This window comes from Poeciliopsis prolifica, unplaced genomic scaffold, assembly GCF_027474105.1.
Source record: "Poeciliopsis prolifica strain line A6 unplaced genomic scaffold, Auburn_PproV2 SCAFFOLD049, whole genome shotgun sequence".
In the NCBI taxonomy this organism is placed as follows: domain Eukaryota; kingdom Metazoa; phylum Chordata; class Actinopteri; order Cyprinodontiformes; family Poeciliidae; genus Poeciliopsis; species Poeciliopsis prolifica.
In genome coordinates this window covers 1,789,653-1,810,256 of record NW_026562424.1, presented here as the reverse complement: position 1 = coordinate 1,810,256, position 20,604 = coordinate 1,789,653, and the positions used below count along the sequence as shown (strand labels likewise).

The window sequence follows — 20,604 nt, the reverse complement described above, 5'->3', positions numbered from 1 at the left end:
GCTAGGTAGAGGTAATTTAGAAACTAAATATTTAGCTAACGCAGAGCTAAATATGGCTGACGTTAATATAGTTTTCTCCACTTTAGCTAGCTCACGGCTAAATATTGAGCTAATATAATACGTGCTGACAAGCGGAAGTGAACTATTAACATAAAAGCTGGGCCAACAATCATTGGTGATGCATCGCTGCTGATTTTTGGTAAATGTCTGTATTGCCTTTAAAAGACTCGGCCTTTAAGCTGAAATGTTTAAAAAAAAGCAATTTGAAAGCATATAAAAGCTATATAGAAATGTGGAAAATAGCTTTTATGTGGGTACTCCACTTCCGGTTATCGGCAAGTTAATTTGCATGTTGGCTAAATATTCAGCCCATAGCTGTGTAGATATTTATCCCTGGAATAAATATTTAAAGTCAAACTAAAATTCTGGCTGCTAACTAGTTTGAAGCTAAATAATTAGCTTGCAACTGTTTAATTGACAAGCGAAATATTTAGCTAGCTAACTAAATAGTTTGAAACCAGAGTAAAATATTAATTTGAAAAATTAACTGCCATTTTTTACAAATTTTATAATCTAAATAACCCAAATTAATCCTGTTAATTATTTACAGGGTAAGATTAAAAATCGGTACCGAAGATAGAAAAAGTTCTGACGGGTTTGGAGAGCGGTAGCGGAGCGCTGGTGTGTTAGCAAAGCTAATGGGTTCAGACAGTGGCAGAGGAAGGAAAGGTCAGCCATGACACTTCATGTTAGTGTCTTTTCTCATATCTCTGCCTTTATCTACTGCAGCCTGGTGGCAATGTTCTGCTTATGTGGAGTCAAAAGTGATACAGCAGATTTCACAACTCAGAGATTTCATTTCACCGCCAGTTATGTGTCAAGATTGTCACCTGCGACAACGGGACCGCCATGTCAGGTAACGCCAGAGTCACGTTCATCTGATCGGGCGGAAGTGACCCGAATCGCTGCTGCTGGATTATTTCTTAGCCGCAGCTTTTATATGACTGCCAGCTAAAACCTAATTGCTTCCCAGCAGTAACGGAGAAAGCTGGACGTTAAGCCTGCGGCTGGTGGTCCAGGAGAGGCGGTTCCAGTGGAAACAGCTGTGAAATCCCCGCTGCGAGCCGCCGCTGATGAGGCAACACGAGGTGATGGGAGGCTTCAGGGGGAAGAGTCAGAAATGGAGGAACATTATCTTCTATGTGACAAAAGCAAAAACATTTCGGATTAAATAATTCAGGTCTAACAGGAAGGCCGTTAAATAATGTAAAATGTAAGTTAAATTTAAAGTTATATGTTTCTATTAGCTGGTGCTGATAGAAAAATGAGTAGATTTCTGCAAAAAAAAAAAAACTCAGAAAATTTGAGATTAATCTGAGAACTTTTAAAGAAAAAAATAATTTTGTAGTTTCAAAAGTGGAAAATTTGGGAATTTCTAAAATTTCGCAATTCATGTCAGAAATTTTCTAGAAAGAAAGAACATTTCTGATCTCCAAAATTTGAATGTTTGCTCGAAAAAAAATCTGAAATTTTCAACTTTTGCAAATTTTTTCTTGAAAGTTTCTGGAACTAATCTCAACATTTGTACATTTCTTTCTAAATTTCTGACTTTTCAAACGCAAAGAAACCAGATGTGGCTAGAGTAGCAAAAATGTTACTTAATTTAAAGTAGATTTATTTCAGCCTATTTCTACTCAAGCAGAAATAAAAATAATGTGATGCTGTTTGTAAAGTTACACAAACAAGAATTAACAGCAGTAATTTGGGTTTGCAGCCTGTTAGCAGAAAAAAGGGTGTCTATTTTTCAGAGTTATATTTTTGCCATATTTTTCCATTCATTTATAAAGTTACCAAGCTGGATATTTAACTGGGTATATAATATTTTATAATTGTAACAAAAATTAATTTATTTTAATACTTTTTCTGGATCAGTGTAAAGTGTGCAGCCATTCTTGTTTAAAGGAAGCAACATGCTTCTCGTTTAGTTTGATTTTTGAAGTATTATTTCTTGCATTTTGTTTTCTTAAAGTTAACATATTTTTAATGAAGCCCAAGGATTATTTGTGAAGCATTTCATCTTCTGCTTTGTCCTCTTGAAAAAGCTCTCATATTCATTCTTCTTGGCAGAATTTTCATGTTTTCATCTATTTTATTTTATTTTGTTGTCCTCAGTTTTTTCCCTCCTTGTTGCTAGTAGCAGCAAAGAATTTCTATTTAAAACTCATCATCTTCCCAGACTTTCTAAAACTGCACCACACTTGTGTTGGTATTGATAGAAACAGAAGTTTTGATCATCTTCGCCCACACGTTGCACATCTTCTCTGCTTATTTTGGCACCGCAGGGAGTCCAATATTAACCCTCCTGCGTCACCCAGTTTCCTGCCTCTGCACCTCCAGATGAATGAATCACTTCATTAATGCTTGCGGGGCTGTAGTTTTATTTTTAATTCTTCTATTCATACTTTTTTTTGGGAAACAGCTGAATGATTTTGTAAGGAAAAGTTGTAAACGTTGAACGGAACGGCGGATTTGTAACGAGGGAATCGTGTTTTTTGTGGCAACAAAGCGCTACATGCATCAAATCCTCTTGGGTTTAATGCAGCTATGTTTAGCCTGCATCTGCGTTGGCGCCTTTCAGATTGCAGTTTTTTCTTCCTTGTGGCATGTAAGAGAAATGTTGAGGCGTATAAACTCTCAGACAGAGCGTGGTCGTCTGCCACGGTTGCTGCAGCAACGGAGATGATCCCTCTCCCTCCTCTCTTTCTGTTTTTCTCCTTAATTTAGAGGAGCTGTGAGATCCTGGGTCTCATTTTAGAAACGGCGTCCCACGTATTCTCTGCTGGGCGAGGACTCGATGTTTCGCTATGTGTTGTTGTCATTTTGTGCTGCAGAAATATGCTGCTCTTTGTGCTGCAGACGGCGTTTTTGTCTCCAGCACAAAGAAAAATAGTTTATGGAGCAGGAAGATGGCTCACCATAAAACCGTGAATTACAAATCACAGCCTGCTGAAGAGTTTCCCACATAAAGCCGAGCACTTGTGTTAAGATTTAATTTAAAATCTGTTTTTTTTTTATATGCACAAAAAATGTTTAAATCATAATAATAAATAATATTTACAGCATGTAACAAAATGTCAAAACTTTTGCTTTTCACAATAGAATGGGTGGAAGTATAAATCTACCAATGTTCCCACTCTTTATCCACTTACATACATATAACATCTAAGCTAGTATTTAATACAGGATCTATTTAATATTAATTACAGAAGATGAGCAATCATTGTTTCTTTAAAGGAGCAGTATATTATGTATTTTACATTCAGCTGATTGGACCTAGCACCGCCTTCGAGGCGTAGCTCCTCCCCCTCTCAGCTTCTTCAGACTAGCCAGCAGCAATTAGCAAACAGTTGCTGAGCTCGTTATAGCAGCTGCAGCTCAGAGCAACGCTGGTAAAAATATTAAAGTGTTAATAGAGGAGCCATGTTGGGACGACTTCCTGGAGGCGGAGCTTCAGAAAGAGCAGAAGTTCTGAAATTTCAACACGTTAATCAGGAATTCAAATTTCCTTTAAGTGATTTTTGATATGTATATAATTTCAGCTGAAGGTAACAGTTGCTTTCTTGTGTTTTAAAATGTCACTATGTGCCTGAAAACACATAATACTGCCCCTTGAATAATATCTTTCTTTATCTAAATGGATTAACGGAGGACAAATAGCTTTTATTCAAGTGTATCAAAGTAGAGGGGTGGAATACAAGTTCATATTATTCTATTTTTATTTGAAATGTGAATATTTTTCCAGCTCTGTGATGAACCTGTCAGGATAAAAATCGGATGTGTAGATGAAATAATCAACCAGATGGTCCATCACATAAAATCCATAGAGGTTTATCTGAGGTTTTGCCTCTAATTTCTGTTTTGCTGCGTGAATTCAGATTTTTCCTGTCATCCAGGACCGTTTCGCTCCGGTCCTCTTGTTTCGCACGACTCAGAAATGAAATTCTCCCTGCATGTTTTGGAGCCTGAACATGTGCCGTCATGAGACCTGCGTGTGCCACCCACTAACATCTGCCATCCGCCATGCTTCAGTGTCTTCACGCCCGGAGCCTGAGGAGAGACTCCACCAACGTTCTGCCGCATCAGCAAGCTGTGATGCTGCAGAGAAACTTCAAAACGATGCAGAGCCTGAAGACGAGCTGCTGTGTTCACATGGCGGCAACTTGAGATCACTTCAGAAACTCTTGACATCCGTTCAAATTAATGTTGGGACGAAAAATCAGCAAAAGCAAAATCCAGGCAGGAAGATCCAGAGCTGGGATTGAAACCTTCAATCTTCTTGCTGTTGCTATGCCAACAAATGTAAATTAAGACATCAGATGGACAAAAAACAGCAATTATTTAGCTTATTTAGGTACAAAATAATCAAATGAATTATCAGGCTAAATATTTATATCACAAGCTAAATATTTAGCTTCATATTGAATATGTAGCTTGCTAACTAGCTAAACATTTAATTTGCAAACCACATATTTAGCTAGTATTCTAAATATTTATCTTGTTAAATAATGAGCTAAATATATTTAGTATTTGTAACCTACATATTTAGCAAACAAAATAATTAAGTTAGCTTGTCATCTAGCTAAATCTTGTCACTTGCTAAATATTTTGTTTGGAGCTCAGTATTTGGTTTTCTAAATATTTTGCAGGGAATTTAGTTTTCTAATTAAATATTTAGCTTTAAACTAAGTATGTAATTAGAAAACTAAGTGTGTTTCTCTTCCCATTATTATAATGGAGCTGCTGAACAGAGAGCAGCTGAAACTTAACTCATTCAACTGTATGACGTTAAAAGAAGAAGGAGCCCAAACTGAACCACAGAATGAAACTATTTAAAGACTAAAATAATAGCAGGACAGAGACTAAAAAGGAACGATGAGGAAAGCCAGAGCAAATGTGATGCAACAGAACAATATGGAGGGAGAACAAAACCCAGTAATTAAAACCAATTATGTTCTTGCTGCTGCGCTTGTGAGCAGCACGGCTCCCTGCTGGATTCTGGTATAGATTATCCAGATATTATTAAAGCTGCTACGCTACGCTAACATCCCTCTTAATCAAAGTGTCTTTACTTTCAATCTGCAGTAATGAGTTTCTGTCACCAGGAACAAGATGTACAGCGAGAAGACAGACGTCTGATCCGTTTTCTGAATGTTCTCCTGATGATTTAGAAAATGAATCATTTTGAGTTTATAAATAGAAACAAAGCGAGCAGGATGTGGTTTCTTTGAGCTCAGGCTGCCTTCGCTAATAGCTCTGACATTTCGCAGCTGGCTATGGGTCTGAAATACCCAATCGATGTGTCCAGAGCAGCCATGTTGGGTGACCACCCTGCAGTCAGTTTTCTGATTAGTCTGAGGCGCATGTACTGCTCCTGCTGAGAGATATAGATTTTATATTATTGAGAAAACAGTCAAGCAGGGGGTTAGCTAAAAACAGCTTCAGGTGTTTTCTTCCCTGCTGGTCTTTGCATTTCACCTCCATTGATCTTAAATCTCTGTAGCAATGTGTTAGCAACTTTCAAAGAGTGGGAAATTATTCAATTAAAATGCTTTTTTTTTCTCGCTTTATTGTAATATGACAAACATATCATGTCTCGACTAAGGTTACAAAGTTACAAAACATTGGCCTAAAATCTCTTATAGAACATGTTCTGCTCTGAACCACAGCCAAAGAAACCTGTGGTCAAATTCTGCATTCATAGAATGTTGAGTGGAAGAAGAAAATGGCGACATTCACTTACAGATGTCAGATTCAAACTAAATATTTCATTAGCAAGCTAAATATTTAGTTTACAAGCTATTTTTAGCTAGCAAGATAAATAGACTTACTAAATATTTACTAAATAAAATATTTGAGTGTGAACAAGATATCTGGCTTACTAACTAAATGTTTAGTTTTCAAACTAAACATTCATAGAAAGTTCAAAGGAAAATAGTTCATTTATACATGTCACAGTTTCAAACTAAATATTGAACATGGTTTAGTGTAACTGTTAGCAGCAATATGCAATATTTATATTGATTATTAAATATTTAATTAACAAGCTAATTAAGTATTTGCATATTAAATATTTTAACTTCATAACAAAATGTTAGTTAGAAAACTAGATAGACTTATGAAATATTTATTAAGTAAATTGAATATTTAAACATTTGATTATAATTAATTATACGTTTTGTTTACATATTGAATATTTAATTTAATTAGCTTACTAACTACATTTTAGTTAGAAAGCTGGATATGTTCACTAAATATTAATCATTTAGTAACATTTAATAAGCAAGTTAAATATTTAGTTTTCAAGCTATACATTTAGTTTGGAAACTAAATATTTAGCAAGTAAGATAAATATTTAGCTTGCTGGCTAAGTGTTTGTAATTCAGATTTGTTAGAACAATCGATTAATCGGCAGAACAATCGATTAATCGGCAGAACAATCGATTACTGGAATCATCTTTAGTTGCAGCCCTCGTCTGCATTGATGCCACAACATTTTGAGTTTCTTGCGAGCCTTGCAGCCCCGCGGCTCAGAGAAGGAGACGGACTCGGATGTGTCTGGAAATAAACATGAGGTGAAAACATTCAAACGTATTTCTGCAGCGTTTTGGCGTCGCGACCGACTGACTCATCCTCCACTCGCCACCATGAATGAAAGAAAAGAAAAATCAAAAAAGCCTAGAAGTTTCACCGTGTTGCCGAAGTGATTACAACAAGTTCCTCGCAGTGTCAAGTGTTTTTAGTTTTTATTGCATCTGGTGGAGATGCATGCGCTTCTGTTGCCTGGGTAATCTCAATTAAACAGCTTGGCTGGTGACAGGATATGACTGCATGTTCTGTCGTTAAAAAATAAAAACAGTGGAGCAACAATGATTTGAGGAAGTGAGCAGGAGGCCTGCAGAGAGAGCTTCCACTCGCTGTCAAAGATAATGCATCATGAAAAAAGATGAGATGCTCTGCAAACCCGGCAGCTCAGAGGACGTTTTTCATGCTGCTAAATGTGCCAATCTGAACGCTTTGTGTCGGTGATAGAAGAGGAAATGAAGTGACGACTTATTTTAGTCAAAGCTGCATAGAAAAGAAGAAAATGTAGATCATTCAATTGTGAAAATACAGACTAGCACACATTATTTAATATAATTAATTCAGCTCAGCTTAGTTTCAACACATCATCAAAGCAAACACATTTATAATATAGGTGGACTGACAAATACACTTTGATTAATTCACTTTGATCAGATTAAATGACGTTTATAATTCCTGGCAGAGGTGAAAACAAAGTATTTGTTTAAAACAATACCAAAGAAATAGTTATTTTCAAAGTCATAGTGCAGCCAGTTAATTACTGAGAAGAAACAGGAGGAGAAAAGCTTTCAACAGCAGGAAGCTTTGTTAATTAAACAGAGGCAAATAACGACTCACACAAATGTAAATAAGTCAAATTAATACATTTTCAGATTATTAAAAGCAGGATTGATCCTCTGTAAGCAGCACAACAAAAACTAATCCAAAATATTTTGTAAATTGTTTTTTAATGTAAAATTTATAACATTTACAGAGCAATTTTGCTGTTTCTGACACCAAAATGTACATAAAAAAACCTTTAAATGAACCTGCTGTGTATCAATTCAGCCATTTTTGTAGTTTAATAACAGTTCCATTAATTAGCAGCACAGAAACTTTTTTCATTCGCAAATTGAATAAAAAATTACAACAGTAAACTTGCACCTTAATGCTAAAACGTTTGATCCAGAAAATGCTACAATAAGAATTAACAAGTCTCGTAAATAACGGTGCCATGTCGCTTACGCTGCAATGCATCCTGGGTAAATTATGCATGCTAATCACTACAGTGCTAGTTTGGTCCAGCCACAAAAATAATTTTTGCGAAATAAGTAAAGTTTAGTTCTTTCAATTTGAACTGGAGCGCGTTTAGACTGCAGAACTGACGAGAGGAATGAAAATAAGGACCAAACGGATGAAGAATCGGCCGAAAGCCATAGCAGCACGGTGTTTGTGCCGCTACGGCTAGAAAATGCTAACACAGACGGAGACCGTTAGCAGTGAGGAGCTAATTCAAGCTATTTGCGGTTAGCACCGGGATCAAAATATTTCTCAAATATATCAGAATGGTGTGTTGTCTCATTAAATGTCTATAATTTATTTTGAGTTTACGTTAGCTTCTGCTAATGGCGTTAGCTCTAGCGAACATAGTAAACAGGAACACAGGCGCCGATCACATTAGCTTGTTTCAACAGTTGTTTCTGATTTAACGGTTCAGTTTCCCTTAATCCAGATGTTCTTATGCTTCATGTTAGCCTCAGCAACTTTTGACTGAATGTGTTTAAAAACTGTTAGCTGCTGTTAGCTACCTGCATCAATGGTATCCAAAGAGCCCCAGGGAAATTTGTGGCCCTACCTGCAAACCAAGAACGATACAATTTTATTCATTTTTTTATTCTTAATCAGGCTAAAACATGTAGTAAAGATACATAATTTATGTATCTTTACATACAAATATGGAAAGTGAAACCAAACTATTTCCCTGAACTCTTCAAAAACAAACAAAGAAAGCATTTTTTTGAAGAATCTCTCCCTGCAGGGAAGCGCGTTTCTCAACAGACATGTAGCATATGGAGGTTCATTACAGAAGACGCCACTGCTGCAGCCAATGTCCACTGCTGAGAACCAATCAGATATGCTAGAAAATTGCCCTAAAAGCTTTAATCCTAAATCCCACTTTCTCCAAGTTCAGTTTGCAGAGCAGCGAGTTTATTGGTGTAATTATCTCAGCGTGACGAGATTTTCTAAAGGGTTTTTGTTGTTTTGAAAGTGGAGCTAAAATGAGGGATGTAATGTTTGTGAAGAAAAACAGCTTCCTTAATCAAACCGTCATCCTCATGGAATCGGATGTCTTTATCGTTCATTAAATTCCTTTAACATTAAATAGTTTTTTTCCTATTAACCTGAAGAAATTCAGAGTGAAGTTTGTTGATTTATTTATTAAATAAGAAAAATTCTAAACGACCTGGTTTTTATGTGGATAAGTAATCGCCTCCTTAAGCCAGTGGCAGGTTTATGTCTGGACTTTGACTAGGCCACTACAAAACCTTCATGTCTTTTAAAAAGGCTTAAGATCATAATAAGTTCCTTCAGGATTTTTAGCTAAAGTCACGATTCCATCACGTGTTTCCTGTGTTTTTGGAGACATTTATGGCGATAACTGATTTGATTTTAGATGAAATATTACAGAACTAAACAAATCAACATTTGCACTCTAGAAATTGGCTCTTAGGAACCAATTTATAAAGTTTATCTGCAAAATAAATTTTGATTTAGCATTTAACTGCACTTTAAATGTTTAGGTGAGACTGATGTGTTGCTGTTTCAGATCTATGTCAGACAGAGAACTGATTTATTGATTTAAGAAGCAGCAATCAGATTGCTACTTCAATGCAATTCATGGTTTAACACGGAGGGAATTATTGTTTTATCACGTGTTTGGAACTATTTGGATTTAAAATATGTTTGTGGAAATAAAACCTTTAAATTTGACAACAACAAAAAAAAAACAAATCTGTGAGGAAAAACATCCATAATAAAAATGCTGTGACAAAGTCCTGTATTCATCATGCTGTGTGTTTATATAATATCCTGCCTGGAATTTTCTCCTCTACAGGAGAACAATGAGAACAAAACCTTTCACCTATTGATTGCATAAGTTGTCCAGGCTGCCAGTTACATGAGAAGAAGAGTTTGGAAAGAGATGCAACTCCACCTACTGCAATCTGTTTTCGATCTGGCCGTACATTCGGATCCCAGGGGGCCAGAAAAATGCAACCTGAGAATCCTGCAGAGAGCAGAATGGAAATATAAACCACAGCAGCTTCTGCAGAAGCGACTCCCTCTGCTTTTTAGGTTCACATCCCCGTGATTCAGTCACAATCGTTCTGTTTTCAGCTCGTTACGCAACGCTGATGGTGCTTCGTTTGATTGGATTTCCCAGAGCGTGAGCGTGTTTTTAAAAGCCAGTTTGCAGCCCGACAGGAAGCAGTTTAAACTTTAATCATTCGTAAAGTACTTTGGCCTGTTTGAGTTCTCCCACTGGAGCCTCGGCGCAGCTAGCACACATCTGTCTAAAGAAACGCCAGGGCAGACACTGGAGTTCGGACAACCACCAGCAGAAACCTAAAAGTGACCCAATCCTCTTTCATTAAGCATGTTGGGATAGATCAATGGTCTATACAAAGCATATTCATGAGCTGTTTTTGCACAAGATTATTCTGCTTATTTTGAGCTGTTTTAGGGCGTCCTGTCACCTTAAATTCAAATAAGCTGCTGCTGGCCACGCCCTCTCCAACTATAAGCAGTTATTGGCCACGCCCTCTCCAACTATAAGCAGTTATTGGCCACGCCCTCTCCAACTATAAGCTGCCGTTGGTCACGCCCCCTCCAACTATAAGCTGCTGCTGGCCACGCCCCCTCCAACTATAAGCTGTTATTGGCCACGCCCCCTCCAACTATAAGCTGCTGTTGGCCACGCCCCCTCCAACTATAAGCTGCCGTTGGTCACGCCCCCTCCAACTATAAGCAGTTATTGGCCACGCCCCCTCCAACTATAAGCTGCTGGCCACGCCCCCTCCAACTATAAGCAGTTATTGGCCACGCCCCCTCCAACTATAAGCTGCTGGCCACGCCCCCTCCAACTATAAGCTGCTGGCCACGCCCCCTCCAACTCACACTTGGAAATGGCTTCAAACAGTTGCGCCATTATACATTCATACATCTTTGAAAAGCAGAAGTTGAGCCTCCAAAAAAACAAGATTGCACCAAGTGGTTTCTGGATAAGACAACGAAACACTTTGTCTTTTCCAGCAGCCATTGTACTGTGTGAGAGAGTATTAGCCAAGTTAAGAAAAAAAAGAATTACGAGAATAAAGCCGTGCGACTGCGACTTTATTATGACTATTCTTGTTTTCTTTTTTTGTAAGTTTTGTATTTTTTATTTCTTGTTAGGATGTCTGTAATACTAGTCATGGTAGAGCGCAGTAAATCCAGCTGACCAAATGTGCTGGAGTTCCTCTTGCAGAACTAATGGGTTGCTAGGTAACAGACGGGGCTGGGGTTGCTAGGTAACTGTGCAGTGCCCATCAATTGTGACTCAACATTTGAGAGGTTTTTGGAACGGCTCATTTTCCAGACACCAAAAAGCAAAAGCTAGATCTGTTGTTTTAAGAGTTTGGCTGTTTTTAGAGTCAGTGGAAACTCAAATGGACATATAAAACCATGTGGAAAGTGATTTGTCTGTCCCGTTCAAGCCTCATGAAGCAGCAGCGATAAGGTGAAAACTGGATCTGGTTGCGTAGCAGCAAACTGAATGCGCCCGGAACGTGTCGTCTGCCCTGCGCCGCGGCGGCGGCGTGATGGGAGCGGCGTGATGAAGGTAATCAGAGGTATTGTCTGCTGTGAGACTCATTTCTGCCCGGCTCAGATTCGTTCCCTGACTGCTGCGATGATAAGGCGGCGGCGGCGTGGCGGCTCTGACAGACACACAGCCGATAACTTTCATCGTAATTACAGCTCAGCTTTTCTCCCTGATAGCATCGCTGCACACTTTATCAACATTTGTCCTCTAATTGCTGCTTTCCCTCATCCACTCAGACGCAGCCGCGTGTTTTATTCATGCAGCCGCCGAAGACCAAACGTTCAGCCATCTTGCTGCTTCGCATAAATCTGCTTGGAAAAGTATTCACACCTCTTCAGGCGTTTACTTTGGGAAATGTTGACTTTTGTCCATTCTGAGCAAAATAAGCTCTCAGATTGCTTTGTGTCCTCAGAACAGCAAGTTGTAGGTCTCGTCATTGATTCCCAGACTAAGATCTGGACTTTGACTAGGCCATTGTAACCCATGAATCTGCCTTGACGTAAGCGTCTATAATGTCTCAGGCTGCATGTTCGGGGTGGTTGGCCCTCTGGACGGTCGGTTTCCTCCAGCTGCTCTTAGGATTTAGTTAAGTAACCATTTAGTTTGAATAGATGGCAAACTAACTTTTAGCTAAAGTTGGTAAATATTCAGCCTGGAAGTTTACAAACTAAATGGTAAACTAACTAGTTAAATCTATAACTAGTTAGCTTGGATTCATATTGCTATAAATCCAAGCAAAGTATTTAGTTAGCAAGATAAGCTAGTTTGAAACTCTCCCTCTTATTTTGGGTTAAATAAGGCGAGATATTACTGTTCATTTTTAACTGTGTAACTTTACAAACTGCATCCTGCACTTTACATTTTTGCACAACAATTAAAATTAAATCTAAGTTACAAGAAGAATAAAATGTTAAAAAGTGTTTTAAATGAGTGGGTATGAATACTTTTGGAAATGTGTTCTTTTTTCTAACATGAGTGAAAGAAGCAACATGCTACATTAGCATTTCCCATAATAATGTTTTCTTGTCTCCCGTGTTGGCTGGTTTTAATCCCAGCCGTTAATCTGAGCCGCTCCGCTGATTAGCCCAGGACAGTTCAGGAAATCTGATAATTGTGTTTTCATGCTGCCTTCATGAGCGTCTTCAGGCTGATGTGGAGGCGCCCCGCCGCGCCGTTTCTGCCATCAGCCTCCTCATTATCGGCTGAAATCATCGCCACTGAGCAAAATCACACCGAGCGCAACATGATTTTGATTAAAGGTGGAAAATGTTGCAGACGAAACTTCATTTGCTGGTTCAGGTAGCCTGTTGGGTCTAATTCAAATCGGTTCAGTTAGTTTATGTGGCGCCGAGTCACAACAAATACAAAACATCTAATTAATTTACGGGGATATAATCAATACAATCAGATTCAAAATGGTGACAAGGAATCAGTTCATTATTCAAACTGAAAGGAAGGTTTTGTAAAGAAACCAGAAGATTGTATCCAATTTGCAGCAATCAGGAGGAAATTTCTCTAAACGCCACTGGATCAGTAAAGTGTCCAAAGTCCCAACTTCACCAGCTAAATATTTAACTCAATATTTAGTTTGGAGCTAAATAGTTTGTTAGTAAGCTAAATATTTAGCTTTGAACTAAAATTTAGCTTCAAATGAAGTATTTAGTTAGCCGGCTAAATATGTAGCCAATATAGTTAGCTCGCTAAAGAACCTAGCTTATTTAGTAAGCTAGGTTCTAGGTCAACTAATTTCTCTTTAGTCTGTGGCTAATGACCATGAGCCATTTCTGCTAGTTAGTAAATATTTAGCTTTGAACTTAGTTAGCATGCCAATTATTTGGCTTCAAACTAAAGATTTAATATGAAATTTTGTTTGAAATGCAGTTAATTGTTTTCTTGCATAAATATCAGAAAATAATAATCATGACTCTGCAGTTTTTTTCTGATCCGTCTCATCAGGGCAGGTCTGTGACTCCAGAGTTTTGCTTTCTGCCTTCAACATTTTCATGTTTAGAGTGCAGCTGCAGATTTACGGCCTTTTATTCCAACAGAAATGTTTTTCAGTGTATAATCACATCTGATCTCAGTTCCTGATCAGTTCAGGTTATTCTGGTGCATCTGCTTTCTGACCGTGACTTTAATTTGAAATGCTTGTGGTAAATCAGCCGTCGTCTTGCTGTGCCACCTTCCCTCTCTTTGTCTCTTTCCCATCATGCTTTGCACCGCCTTGTTTCCCTCCTGGGGACGACACAACCTGCTCACATGAACGCGTCTGCGTCGACGTCAAACCCACTAAAGGTTGTTTGGGAGATTCGTTTGGGTTTCAGGAGCGTCGGGGGGGAAAAGACAGGAAGTTAAGGAGAAACAGTTTCATCAGATTCTGAATACATGATTATAATTTATGTTTAGAGAATCCGGACACATTTATCTCACTTTCCATTTTAATTTTACACAGCAGGGGGTTTGTTACGTTACTGAAGAGATTTTATCATTTACAAACTTAAAAAAAGATTTGGAACTGAAATAAAAGTTTTAGAAAAAATGTAAACTGAAAATATACATTTTTTAAAACTTCTTTTCAAACTCAAGGTTTCAACAAACATCTGGGCACCAATTTCGCTCCATAGAAGTTCATGGTTACAAAGTGGAAAAGTTAAAGAAGCAAGAATTTTTCTGCAAGAATTGATGTAAAAACAGAACCGTGTAGGGAAAGCATGTTCGCTTGGCTGACTGCCTCCTTCACTCGATACGCAGAAAATAAATTTATCACCACATATTACACAGTTCCTGGACGTGATGACATTAGGAGGGCATCATCACATAAGCAGCCATGTTGCTGAGGGCGAGCGGCGCCTGGACTGATTGATGCTCAGTAATTGCGGCTCTGGGACTCGACTCATTAATTGCTCGTCTTATCTTAAAAGAAAAATGGCAACGAGAAGATCCGGCCTCTGAGTGAGTGAACAGAGAAAAGACCTGAAACTGCAAAAGAAGAAACATTCACTTATTAATCTGTTATTAATAACTGCGAGCCCAAACACAACAGGAAATCCTCCCAACTAATTTCTCTGTAGTCTGTGGCTAATGACCACCAGCCATTTCTGCTGCTAGTGCTAGGCTAGCACGTTAGCTTTGGTTGTATTTACCCAGAATGCCCGGCGCTGTCGTCCAATTATGGCATTTAGGGAATGTCACAATATTATCGGAATGAAATGGTCATTTTATGACTTTTTTCTTGCAATATTTCAACACTATTCTTGCATAACTTTATTCTCATGATGTTACAATTTCAGAGATTATTTTGATTTTATTCTCATTCAACTTTTTTCTCACAATACTTCAAATTTATTGATGCATTATTTTGACTTAAACCACTTTATTCTCAAATTATGAATTTAAACTCGATTTTTACTATTTATACTCTGTCATACTATTTTGACAGAATTTTCCAATCAACACTTTCTAAAACCCGCCAAACATTTTTGAAAAGCCGCGTCAATCTTAACAGCCCGATTGGGTGGAAACCCGTCCAACCTGGCAACCCTGCAGTGAGTTTCTGCTGCTGAAAGATGCTGGATCGCTCATTTAGGATCCGCTGGGGCTTTTGCATCACGACCAGCGTCAGAGACGCACCGGTCTGCCAGCAACGGATCTCCTCTAAACCACCAGTTATTAAAAGAAAACCAAAAATACTCCACATCCGCTCACCAGGGACGGAAAACGGACTCACTGATTCACCTTAGCTCTTTATTTCTTTGCAAAATGAGTTTCCAGTCCGTCTAAAATGAGAAAAGTCTAAAATGAAACTGATGGTTTGTGTTTGGTTGTGCTGCATGTTCTGCTTCCTGTGTTTTCCCAGCAGCAGCGACGTGTTTTCTGTCAGGCATGCGAAGGAAAAGCTGTGAGGAAGAGCCATCTGTCACTTCCTGGACGAGCCGCCATAAATATGAAACACGTCTGCAGAGGGAAGACGCCGCTGCGCGTTGCTTAACACAAACCCACCGTCATTCTGGCACAAATCAGAGCAATAAATGCTCTGAAAGGTTGTGCCAGAATGTATTGATAAAACTCATCGATAATCTGTTGAAACATTAGAATTAAATAATACTGAACATTTTTTCAGTCCCTCTGAGATTTTGATTTTTATCTTTTTCAATAAAAATTGAAGTTTTTGCTAAACTAATTTAGAAACATTCGTGTTCATTATGATGGTAAATGTGACCATTGTTATGGATTACAGGCTGATTGTAACTAAAGTTGTTACAAGTCAGAAATACTGCCCCCTACTGTTAGGAGTTGGTATCAATTTAACTCAATATTTTGACCATCTTTGTATGAAACTTCCAATAAACTGCAATGGATTCTAGAACAATTATGACTTCATTCTCATTATTTGAACTTTATTTTAGGTTTTTTAAATACTTAGTTCTTTAATGTTATAACTTAATTCTTGTAATTTTACGACTTTATTCCCATAATATTAATTTACAAAATGCGGGGATTTGTTGACTTTGTGTAGATTTCCATTGTTGTGTAGCCATGACCAACAGGAGGGACAGTTTTAATTGGATAAAATAATGTTTAAGCACATTGTCCAGCAGGCTCTGTTCATGTTTATCTCTGGAGCCCATGGGCCGCAAAAGAAGCTCCGGCGGGCCGGATTCAGCCCCCATGCCTGCAGTTTGACACATAAGACGAATTAAATATTGACGCATATTTTAGTCTATATGCAAATTCATGAAGAGTCAAATTAATTAAGTTAGGCGGCTGAGCGAGGCGATTATGAAGACGTAATCCTGAAGGTGAGTAAACAATAATGGATTCTGCTTCCTATTAAGCATTCTGCCCTGAACACACACACACACACACACACACACACACACGGCACCTGAATGTGGATCTGTCGCTCATGATTGATTTCCCAGATGTGTCTGTGTGCAGCGACCCGGGCCCAGCCGTGGTCTCCATCTTCCCGGTCCTGCCTGACCCATTTTCAGGAAACACCGAGGGAACAAACCAGATGTGAAGCTGCATGGAGAGATCAGCAGTGACGTAATGACTCACTCACACACACACACACACACACACACACACACACACAGCGACTGCAGCGCTGCTCCAGGTCGTTTACAGGTGAAACATAAATGCATTGATTGCAGCTGATTGGGAAAATTTTCTTCTTACTGACCCGATTATGCGATCCAGATGTTATTTACAAGATAATTATTTTAAAAAATAAATTTTAAGTGAGTTAATTGTGCAGTTTGTGATTAATTAATACATTTTAGTCAAAATAAGCAAAATTTTCAATTCATTCAGCTTAATTATTAATTAATTATACATGAGCCCAACAGCAAAGATATTTATTGTTTTTAATTTGTTATCCTGGTTCTACTGCCTTCTGTTGGTCCCTGATTATGAAACCTTAGAAATCTGGACTGTGGATGCTAACATTAGCATACTGCAGCTACATGTTTAGCCCTGAGATTTTATTTCAGACTTGAAAAGCTTTACTGACAGGCTAACTTCTTTTAGCACACTTTTAAAGCATAAATTATCCCACAAGCTAAGTGATTTGGTTGCTAGCTAAGTTTAAGCTCACTGACTAAATATAAAACCTCCTAATTAAATTTATAGGCTGCTAGCTAAATTTTAAGCTTGCAGACTCAATATTTAGGTTTCTAGATAAATAATTAGCTCCATAACTAAATATTTAACTTACTAGCTATATTTTTATCTTTCTCTGAGAGGCTTCATTAAATATTGCAATCATTTTTTTTATTGTGTAACTGTACAAATGACACACATAGTTCAATTCATGTAATGTGAGCACAGAACCTTTCAGAAAATACAGACAAGCAGTGAACTGAGTGCAAAAGTTGCTGTTGGTTTGACGTTTAAAGGAAATATTTTCGTCGTCTTCCTCCTGCAGGCATGAAGCGGCTGGTTTCCCTCTGCTGGGACGGTTGCTGCTGCAGCAAACCTGTAAATAAATAATCAGCCGCATCACGCAAGCAGAACGTGTGAAGATGTTCAGCGATGATTTTAATCAAACATGAACGGCGTGTTGGGTGGTGAAACGATCAGAAACACCAAAACGTTGCAATCAGTCAGAAACGTGTGGATGGGAATCACAGTCGCTCTGAACGAACTTACAACGACTCGTTAGGCGGCTCTGATTGGATAATCATCGCTCAGGTTACCATGGAAATGACCACAGAAAACTGAAGAAGTATTCCCACCTCTTGACCTTCATCACATATCCTCACCAATAACCACAACCTATAACATCGGAGAACGTAAAGTAGGGGAACGTAAACCCGCATTTCACCCGGTAAAGATCCGATTAGTGGGACTAAATCATCAATAACTATAAACCGTCCACACGGCACCGCGATGAACAGTAATGTTGTTTTGACACTATAGCTTCAGGTAAAAATGAAAAAAACAAAAAAATAGTTTTTGCAAAAACAAACCTACTAAAAAGTTTGTTGTTGTTTTTAACGCCGTCCTGAAACGTTTGGACGTCATCAGCTGGTCGAATGGGGCCAATTTAATGCAGTCATGCATTATTACTTCATGATAATCAATTATAAGTTGATCATTTGTTAGTCAGGTAACAGTTTTATTGAGTTGAGGGTAAAATTGGCTGCTTGTGGTTTGGTTTTAATTCTTTGTAAGAAAAGATGATTCTTCAGCTGGATCTTTGGTTTCTTCTCCAAACCAAAACGCTCGGATCAGGTTGGACTTTTGCCGTAAGGTGGAAAAGGAAAACAAAATGTCACTGGATGGGAGTTTCAGCAAAGGGCTCCCCACAAAGCGGGTTGTCTTCCTTTGTTCCCCAGAGGACGCCGTCATTAGCCAGGAAGTCAAAAATAACTCGCTGAGGGAGGAGACACCTCTGGGAGGAAGGAGGCGTTTTGGGCTAATTGTGTTGCCGTCTCATACGTGGCGCATCAGCGTGGCCCAGTCCCAGTGGGCAACTGGGGGACGAAATGGGAACACTGGGACTTTTACCCACAGTGGAAGTGAATCGTCTGGGGAAAAAAGCACAAGTCACGTTTGTTTCTTTCCGTTGTTCGTGGCGTTTTACATTCATATTGTCTTATGTAATTTCCAGAAAATAAACATTAAATGTTAATGAGGCCTGAGAAGTTGTTGCTCTCTGGACGATAAATCCCATTTTTAATTATGACGAGACATTCAGGCGGAAAGACTCCTGCCTGCAGCTGCTGGAAGAGCCGACATGGAAGGTGAAAATGGGAAAATCTGTCCGACAGCCAGAACGAGTCCCTCTGCACGTCTCCCATCTGTTCGTAAAGTTATTCAGTCAAATATTAACAGTTATAATTTTGGTTTATTTAGTTTGACAAAGAGAAAAAATACAACTGGGTGTTCAGTTTTCAAAGTCATATTAATGCCATAGTTACAAACTACACATTTAATTCACAAGCAAAAATGTTTAGATGAAATTTATAACTCCAAAAATAAATATTTAGTTACACTTTAAATTGCTAACTTTACCAACTTTAATTATAGCTACCAAGCTAATATTTGATTAGCCTGCTAATTAAATATTTTGCTTGTTTGCTAAATATTTAGTTAGCAACATAAATATTTAGTTGTCACGTTCGCCTTCTGGCCTCTTGTTGCTAGTTAACAAACTAAATGTAGCTCCAAATTAAATATTTAGTCCAACTAAATATTCATAATCCACGTAAAATACTTTACAAGTAAAATACTTACACTAAGTATTTAGAATTATAGCTAAATGCTTAGTTATAAAGCTAAATATCAACCTATATATTTAGGTTGTTCATTTACAAACTAAGTATTTAGTTCCACTTTAATTATAAATTTTTCCAAATTAAATGCTTAACATATTTATGTATATAACTAGTAATCTAAAACTTTAGCTAATCACCTAAATATTTAGTGAGTCTCACTAATCTTCTCTCTAAATGTTTAATTTAACTTGGTGAACTAAATATTTAGCTTGGAATAGCAGCCATTTTTCTCTAACTGACCAAATAAACCAAAGTGTTGCTGTTGACATTTTACTGTTTGACTTTACAAACGGCGCTGTCATCAGAGGGAAAAGCCGATATGACAGGTTCAGCAGTTTAACGGCCCGAAGCAAAATCTTCCAATCAGTTTTGATTTTTCACGTCGTCGCATTCCTCACTGATGCCACACGAGGCGCCATTCTGCTCTGACTTTATTTTCATGACCTAATTTTCGCCGCAGCTGTCGTGTTTTGGCCCAGGAGACGTTCACAGAAATCTTTCACCAGAAATGCTAAAAGAAAAAAACAGAAATTCATGGCATGTGGATCTCCGTCATCAGTAACTGTTAGCTTTAGCGAGCTGATCCTGGCTGCTTCCCTCCTCCAGCGATGATCTGATATGTTTTACATCAGTAGTTTGATTGGCCCAAAAGATTTGCATCATAGAAATGATGTAATAAAGCTAAAGAGCAGATGTCTTTCTGTTCTGCCTGCCAGTTCATTTTTAAAGTCATGTCTCTGACTTTATGACGGCGTAAAACAGGAAGTCGGTTCCAATCCCAGGAGTAACGATGGATCCTCAGATTGGTTCTGTCAGCATCATGGAAATGGAAAATTGTTTGTTTACTGACGAAACAAATCCTTTCCAGCTGGAATTTGTCAAATAAATGTTGTCACCTGTTGTTCAGACAGGAAGCTCACTACTTTCCCTGAAGATTATCTATTATAAAAATACAAAAGTATAATTTGGATTGTTAATGTTTCTTCTGAAATCTGGCCTTCAAAGGTCAAATCAACCAAATTCTCTGTTGAGATGGTTGTGGATGATGTTTTTGAGCATAAAGTTCCCCAGATATAAAGTTTCAACACATTTTAAATTACTTTGTTTTTTGTTTATTTATTTCGAACACGATTGAAGTATAAAATCACACATGAACGTAAAAGACACACAGAAGCTGGAGGCAACACTCCAGGTTTGGTTTTGAGGAGGGAAAAACATAAAAACACGATGGAAAGATAAATTTTACTGAATGCTGCCCTTTTAAGATCAAAATAAGTAAAAATCAGACTCTGAATTGATGATGAGTGGCTGATTCTTTCCACCACAGGAACTCCTTCT

At 38.1% G+C, this 20,604-nt stretch overlaps 1 long non-coding RNA gene across 2 annotated transcripts; it reads left to right on the top strand.

Annotated features, from left to right (window-relative positions):
* The first annotated feature begins 637 nt into the window (after positions 1 to 637).
* Positions 638 to 15,662, top strand: LOC129377804 (uncharacterized). 2 transcript variants are annotated; one of them, XR_008607974.1, is made up of 3 exons: positions 638 to 916; positions 1,037 to 1,148; positions 15,342 to 15,662. It is a non-coding gene; the product is annotated as an uncharacterized LOC129377804 (long non-coding RNA). The 2 variants fall into 2 exon arrangements; XR_008607975.1 differs by having other exon boundaries at positions 1,034 to 1,148.
* The last annotated feature ends 4,942 nt before the right edge of the window (positions 15,663 to 20,604 follow it).